Raw genomic sequence first — 8,845 nt, 5'->3', positions numbered from 1 at the left:
CTCTCAAACGGTGATACAGCTGCTTGCTAAATGGGACCCGCATGTCATCCTCTATGTAAATCATGTTTCTTTTCTTGAATTATTTTTGGCTCCTGATATTTGGTCACTTGCCTTTTTCTTTCGATCTCATGCCACGTTTGAAACGTTGAGGAACCTGCTTGGCTCATGGGACCGCATGTCATCCTCTATGTGCTATAAAAGTTTCCTTTGTTGGATTTTTTCACCCGCTGATTTTTGGCTTGCCTTTTTCTTTTGATCCCTGCCCCCTTTGAAACGTCGAGTAAGCTGCTTGGCTCAAGGGACCCGCATGTCATCCTCTATGTCCATCAACTTTCTTTTCTTGGATTTTTTTGACCCCCTAATTACTAGCTACTTTCTTTTTCTTTTGATCTCAAGCCGCATTTCAAACATTGAGACCGCTGCTGCAAAATGGGACCCACATGTCATCCTCTATGTACAATAAATCTTGGATTATTTTTGGCTCCTGATATTTGGTCACTTGCCTTTTTCTTTCGATCTCATGCCGCCTTTGAAACGTTGAGTAAGCTGCTGGCTCATGGGTCCCGCATGTCATCCTCTACGAACAATAAAAGTTTCCTTTCTTGGAGTTATTTTTGACCCCTAATTTATGGCTATTTGCCTTTTTATTTCGATCCCTGCCCCTTTGAAACGATGAGGACGTTGTTGGCAGGTCGGTCCCACATGTCATCCTCTATGAACAATAAAAGTTTCCTTTGGTGGATTTATTTTTACCCCTAATTAATTTACGGCTATTTCCTTTTTTTCTTTTGATCCCTGCCGCCTTGGAAACGTTGAGGATCTTGCTTGCCTCATCGGTCCCGCATGTCATCCTCTCGAACGATAAATGTTTTCTTTTCTTGGATTTTTTACCAAGCTGATTTTTTATTTTTTATTTTCGACCCCTGCCTTTGAAACGTTGACGATGCTGCTGGCTCATGGGTCCACGATGTCGACCTCCCAGTACAAGAAACATGTGATATCTTGATTATTTTGCGGACAATAAACGGTGTATTTCGCTACGAGCTATTGCAAACGGATAAATTAAATCTTTATTTTTACAACTTATATCTTGAATCTCCTTGTTTTTTGTTTTGGCGAAGCATAGGACTTTCTGTTTTTTTTTTTGAGAAAAATCCGAACTTTCATGTTACGGAGTGGGCTGAAATTGTACGAGTCAAAAGGCCCGGAAGGATAGTTCGAAGGCCCGGATGTCCGAGATCCAGCCCAATTGAAATCTTTATTTTCTTGGATTTTTTCACCCCACGATTTACGGCTACATCATTTTTCTTTTGGTCTGTGCCGCCTTGGAAACGTTGAGACCGTCTGCTGCAAAATGGGACCCGCATGTCATCCTCTATGTACAATAAAGTTTCTTTTCTTGGATTATTTTTGGCTCCGATATTTGGTCACTTGCCTTTTTCTTTCGATCTCATGCCACGTTTGAAACGTTGAGGAATCTGTCGGCTCATGGGACCCGCATGTCATCCTCTATGTACAATAAAAGTTTGATTTCTTGGATTTTTGGCTATTTCCTTTTTCTTTTGATCCCTGCCGCCTTTGAAACGTTTAGTAAGCTGCTTGGCTCATAGGTCCCACATGTCGGCTTGTATGAACGATAAAGCTTTCCTTTCTTGGAGTTTTTTGACCCCCTAATTTACGGCTACTTTCATTTTCTATTGATCTCAAGCCGCATTTGAAACGTTGGGACCACTGCCGCACAATGGGACCCGCATGTCATCCTGTATGTACAATCAAGTTTCTTTGCTTGGATTATTTTTGGCTTCTGATATTTGGTCACTTGCCTTTTTCTTTCGATCTCATGCCACGTTTGAAACGTTGAGGAACCTGCTGGCTCATGGGACCCGCATGTCATCCTCTATGTGCTATAAAACTTTCCTTTGTTGGATTTTTTTACCCTCGATTTTTGGCTTGCCTTTTTCTTTTGATCCCCTCTGCCCCCTTTGAAACGTTGAGTAAGTTGCTTGGCTCAAGGGACCCGCATGTCATCCTCTATGTCCATCAACTTTCTTTTCTTGGATTTTTTGACCCCCTAATTACTAGCTACTTTCTTTTTCTTTTGATCTCAAGCCGCATTTCAAACATTGAGACCATTGCTTTGCAAAATTGGACCCACATGTCATCCTCTATGTACAATAAATCTTGGATTATTTTTGGCTCACGATATTGGGTCACTTGCCTTTTCTTTCGATCTCATGCCGCCTTTGAAACGTTGAGTAAGTCTGCTGGCTCATGGGTCCCGCATGTCATCCTCTACGAACAATAAAAGTTTCCTTTCTTGGAGTTATTTTTGACCCCTAATTTACGGCTATTTGCCTTTTTCTTCGATCCCTGCCCCCTTTGAAACGATGAGGACGACTGTTGGCAGGTCGGTCCCACATGTCATCCTCTATGAACAATAAAAGTTTCCTTTGGTGGATTTATTTTTGACCCCTAATTAATTTACGGATATTTCCTTTTATTCTTTTGAACCCACAGCGCCTTGGAATCGTTAAGGATGCTTGCTGCCTCATGGGTCCCGCATGTCATCCTCTCAGAAAGGTTAATGTTTCTTTTCTTGGATTTTGTTTACCAACTGATTTTTGGCTTTTTTTTCTTCTTTCGATCTCCTGCCGCCTTTAAAACGTTGGCGACGCTGCTGGCTCACGGGTCCCACATGTCAGCCTCTATAAACAATAAACGTTGAGGATCTTTGCTTGCCTCATGGGTCCGCGAGGTCATCCTCTCGGAATGATAAATGTTTTCTTTTCTTGGATTTTTTTACCAACTTATTTTTGGTTTTTTTATTTTCGATCCCTGCCGCCTTTGAAACGTTGACGGCGTTGCTTTGGCTCATGGGTCCCGATGTCGACCTCCCAGTACAAGAAACATGTGATATCTTATTTTGCGGACAATAAACATTGTATTTCGCTCGAGCTATTGCAAAGCTGATAAATTAAATCTTTATATTTACATAAACAAACTTATATGTTGAATCTCCTTGTTTTTTGTTTTTCGAAGCATAGGACTTTCTGTTTTTTTAAAAAAATCCGAACTTTCTGTTTTGGAGTGGGCTGAAATTGTACGAGTCAAAAGGCCCGGCAAGATAGTTCGAAGGCCCGGATGTCCGGATGCGGCCCAATTGAAATCTTTCTTTTCTTGGATTTTTTCAACCCACGATTTACGGCTACTTCATTTTCTTTTGGTCTGTGCCGCCTTGGAAGCGTTGAGACCATTTGCTACAAAATGGGACCCGCATGTCATACTCTATGTACTATAAAACTTTCTTTTCTTGGAATTTTTTTGGCACCTCATATTTGGTCACTTGCCTTTTTCTTTCGATCGCTTTGCCGCCTCTCAAACGTTGATACGATTGCTTGCTAAATGGGACCCGCATGTCATCCTCTATGTACATTCAAGTTTCTTTTCTTGGATTATTTTTGGCTCTTGATATTTGGTCACTTGCCTTTTTCTTTCGATCTCATGCCACGTTTGAAACGTTGAGGAACCTGCTGCTAAATGGGACCCGCATGTCATCCTCTATGTGTTATAAAAGTTTATTTTCTTGGATTTTTTTCACCCTCTGATTTTTGGCTATTTCCTTTTTCTTTTCATCCCCGCCGCCTTGGAAACGTTGAGTAAGCTGCTGGCTCATGGGACCCGCATGTCATTCTCTATGTCCATCAACTTTCTTTTCTTGGATTTTTTGAGCCCCTAATTTCTAGCTACTTTCTTTTTCTTTTGATCTCAAGACGCATTTGAAACATTGAGACCGCTGCTTCAAAATGGGACCCGCATGTCATCCTCTATGTACAATAAATCTTGGATTATTTTTGGCTCCTGATATTTGGTCACTTGCCTTTTTCTTTTGATCACTGCCGCCTTTGAAACGTTGAGGAATCTGTGGCTCATGGGTCCCACATGTCGGCCTCTATGAACAATAAAGTTTCTTTTCTTGGATTATCTTTGGCTCCTGATATTTTGTCACTTGCCTTTTTCTTTCGATCTCATGCCGCCTCTGAAACGTGGAGTAACCTGCTGGCTCATGGGTCCCGCATGTCATCCTCTACGAACAATAAAAGTTTCCTTTCTTGGAGTTATTTTTGACCCCTAATTTCTGGCTATTTGCCTTTTTCTTTTGATCCCTGCCCCCTTTGAAACGATGAGGACGCTGTTGGCAGGTCGGTCCCCCATGTCATCCTCTATGAACAATAAAAGTTTCCTTTGGTGGATTTATTTTTGACCCCTAATTAATTTACGGCTATTTCCTTTTTTTCTTTTGATCCCTGCCGCTTCTCAAACGGTGATACCGCTGATGCTAAATGGGACCCGCATGTCATCCTCTATGTACTATAAAACTTTCTTTTCTTGGATTTTTTGGCACCTCATATTTGGTCACTTGCCTTTTTCTTTCGATCGCCTGCCGCCTCTCAAACGTTGATACATCTGCTGCTAAATGGGACCCGCATGTCATCCTCTATGTACAATAAAGTTTCTTTTCTTGGATTATCTTTGGCTCTGATATTTGGTCACTTGCCTTTTTCTTTCGATCTCATGCCGACTTTGAAACGTTGAGGCTGCTGGCTCATGGGTCCCGCATGTCATCCTCTATGAACAATAAAAGTTTCCTTTGTTGGATTTATTTTTTACCCTACTTAATTTATGGCTATTTCCTTTTTCTTTTGATCCCTACCGCCTTGGAATAGTTGAGGATCTTGCTGCCTCATGGGTCCCGCATGTCATCCCCTCGAGAAGGTAAATGTTTCTTTTCTTGGTTTTGTTTACCAAGCTGATTTTTGGCTTATTTTTTCTTTCGATCTCCTGCTAGCCTTTAAAACGTTGACGACGTCTGTGGCTCATGGGTCCACGATGTCGGCCTCCCAGTACAAGAAACATGTGATATCTTGATTATTTTGCAGACAATAAACAGTGTATTTCGCTATGAGCTATTGCAAAGGGATAAATTAAATCTTTGTTTTTACATAAACAAACTTATATGTTGAATCTCCTTGTTTTTTGTTTTTGCCAAGCATTGGACTTTCTGTTTTGGAGTGGGCTTAAATTGTACGAGTCAAAAGGCTTCCGGCCACGATAGTTCGAAGGCCCGGATGTCCGGATGCGGCCCAATTGAAATCTTTCTTTTCATGGATTTTTTGACACCACGATTTACGGCTACTTCCTTTTTCTTTTGATCTGTGCCGCTTTGGAAACTATGAGACCGCTATTGCAAAATGGGACCCACATGTCATCCTCTATGTACAATAAAAGTTTCTTTTCGTGGATTATTTTTGACTCCGATATTTGGTCACTTGCCTTTTTTCTTTCGATCCCGTGCAAAATGGGACCCGCATGTCGTCCTCTATTTACAAAAAAGTTTCCTTTCTTGGAGTTATTTTTACCCTAATTTGTGGCTACTTCCTTTTTTATCCCCTGTAGCCTTTGAAACTTTGAGGACTCTGTGGCTCATGGGCCCCACATGTCAGCCTCTGTGAACAATAAACCTTTCCTCTGTGAACACTAGCATTGACGAACTGAATGTGAACAAGGCTTTTTTAGTAAATTTTGTCAACCAATTGCTAGCTTCTGTATATATCACTAGTAGTACATACATCGCGAAAGCATTAGAATATTAGACCATGTTCACAAGAATAACATCAAGTACGAACTACATTAACGAGTGATAAAATATATTGTTCGGACCGGTACAAAATATAGGGAGTTAAACTAACACTATGCAGAAATTGGCCCATCTCTTGCATATATCCCTCTAGCAAAGGGATCGGCCAACGACAAGTCATGTACCAACCAGCTAAGAACACCGTCAGAGCTGAACTTATCTAAGGATGGTAAATATCCAAGCTGAAAATCAACATCTCTATAAGCGGTGTTCTTCGAGGTCTAGTTGCTTGAGCTGGGTATCCCACCAGATCTTCTTGTGATGATATCTTACACAAAAATTCATTACTTTGAGCATTCTAGTGTTACGTATAAAGAACACTGGAGACAATAACATCATTTCTCCTTCCTCGGTAGTCGAAATCGAAATTTCTTTGAGGTGGAGATCAAGGCATTCAATGGGACAGGCTGGCTCATTATGCAGCACATGAACCTTATTGCCGGTTCTATAAAGCTGCAAAGAAGTCAAATTAAGTAGTCCAGTACAATAACAAAGTACTTCATAGCTATCAACTAATGAATATCTCAGGTGAGTTGAATCATGTGTTAATTGAGGACCGTGGAACAACATAATCCCCTGACACGTTCCAATTTGATAGATGCACTTTTTTACATCTGTTATTGTCATTGTAAAGTTGGGGAAAGGTTACCAACATGGGAAACTCCAATCCGCAACTAGTTGCGGATGCACCCCATTTTTCTTTTGACACTTCCAAGTTTCCAAAAAAAAATGTAAACTAAAAGTCTGGACATACATTGTGTTCTATCATGTGCTTCTGTGAAGTTTCATCCAAAAATATGATAATATGTGATCTACACAAAAAAAGAACAAATGATGTGTAAATAGTAAGTCACACTATTTACATATGTCTTCTCTTTTTTACACGGATCACATATTATCATGTGTTTATATGAAACTTCACGGATGCCTAGATACAACACATTGTATGACAAGAAGTTTAGTTTTGAACCAACATAATATAACTCCATTGTGGATGTTCTTCTAGTACAATTGTTCAAGCTGATCTAGGCTAATAACGGGTTAACTCCATGTAACTCTACGAGTTTTTGCTCATAGTGGTAAACGAGTTAACAACAACGAATTTACCTGGATATATAGCTTCTCCGTGCGGGGAAAGCATCTAAGAAATGCAAGTAGTTGATCCGGACGAGGGCCGTCAGATTTTAGAACCAAGTTCTTCACTTGTGCACGAGAGAATTTTCCAAGCTTATGGGCATCATCCTCTACGGGACAATGGTACATATGTCAAAAAAAATAACAAAAATGTGAGTTAATTCAACAAGAAGAAGGCTGTTCTACCAAAAAGTTTATGCGTCCAATAACAAGTTGGCAGCCAGAGTACGACGCAAAGCCCAACACCATCAACTTTGGTGCGTTGGCGACCTGGATTAGTAGTGGAACATCATGAACGCATATGACCAATCTCTCGAGGCAAGATGCATCCATAATTTGCACCGTGTCTAGCTGAATAAGTTCGGTGGTGTTGCGTTTCCAATAGCTAGCCACACTAATTGTACGAAGATTTGGCATTTGAATGTTGAGTTGGGTGAACCCGTGGACCCCCTCAAGGTGAAGTGCCTCGAGCACAATACAGCGGGTGAACGGGCGGTCGATGTTCGTCGCCTTACGGATGTAGACGTCATAGAGCAAGAGCCTTTTGAGTTGGGGGAAAAGAAGCATGGAGTTGGCATGAATCTCGGGCAAATAGCAAGTAGAAATGCGACAATGCGCAGCGTGGGCGCGCGGCGGAACGCGGGCAGCGGGAAGGAGCGCATCAGCTGTTCCGGCATCGAATGCGAGGTTCTCGACGCAAGATAGGGTGCTTGGACCGGAACCAGGCTGTCGAGCGTGGTGTCGACCTTGCAAGTGGTTACGAAGGGGTCGATTGACACGCTTACGGCGGGGCCGGGGTGAGCGGCGAGGATGCGGAGACCGCGGCGATGCGTTTGTGGTTTTGCTTGGCGAGTTGGTCGTCGATCTCGAGGTTAAGTGGGACGGAGTGCCGGAGGTGGCGCCACCGTTTGGAGACCAAGGTTGTGCTTACGAGCGGATATAGTGGGCAGGTGGGAGATGATGATGTGGAGAATCTGGTCCGGTAGGCGGGCTGATGAGGTCGTTGTCGCCGACGAGGAGGTTAAGTGGGACGGAGCGCCAGAGGTGGCGCCACCGTTTGGAGAGCAATGTTGTCCTTACGACGGATATCATGGGCAGGAGGGAGATGATGATGTGCGGCATCTCGTCGGGGAGGCGGGCGATGAGGTCGAGGCTCGACGGAGGCTCTTCCCGATGCGGCTCGACCCGCCTTCGGGAGTTGAGCGGCTCCGCCTCCATCGACACGGCGGCGACACACGCAACGCCGCGGTCGTGCTGCTCGAAGTGTGTAGCGGGTAGCGGAGCGGATCTGCTGGACGGGGAATAGGCGCGGCGGCGGTGGTGAGGACGAGAAAGGTACTCGGCGGTGGATTTAGGTGGATGGCGGATGCAAGTGCGGCTGGGGGTTTTGGAGGAGACGGCAAGCGCTATGCAAGGAACTATTGCGGCGGGCGGCCAGCGGGGTGCTGAGGAGAGAAAGGTATAATACTACTAATGATGCGGTGCGGCGTTTGCGTCTCCCTTCCCCACGCGTGCAGCCTTCACATTTCACAAGACGTGCGAGTTTTCAACGAGAGATTATCAAGTGGAGAGACTTTCCCAATGCAATTGTCTCTCCACTTGATAATCACTCTTGAAACACCGAGAAGATGGCGGTGAAGAAGACGGAGAGGCAAGGAAAAAAACAATATGAATTGAAATCAAATATAATACGGGCGTTCCTTCTCTCTGCGGTCTCTGCTGCACTTACTGCACTGTGGTGCGGGCGTGTGACCCGAGAAGAAGCTAATGTCTTGTATAGCCGTCCCTTGCACGCCGTGTAGGCTGTATTTTGTCTCGTCAAATCAGCTCGGGACAGTTTCAGCGAGTTTTTCTTGCCATAATCATAATAGGCGAACATTACCACGGGCACACGGTAGTGCACATCCAACTTCTACTACTCAATCCTCCATATGCTTGCACAAACCACCACTTTAACTTTTTCTTCGCAGTTTTCATGATTTTTAGCGAGTTTCCACCATGTGGTGGTCTAATCTG

This window comes from Lolium rigidum, chromosome 6 (assembly GCF_022539505.1).
Source record: "Lolium rigidum isolate FL_2022 chromosome 6, APGP_CSIRO_Lrig_0.1, whole genome shotgun sequence".
NCBI classification, from domain to species: Eukaryota; Viridiplantae; Streptophyta; class Magnoliopsida; order Poales; family Poaceae; genus Lolium; species Lolium rigidum.
The sequence above is the reverse complement of the archived record's forward strand: the minus strand, read 5'-3'. Positions refer to the sequence as shown.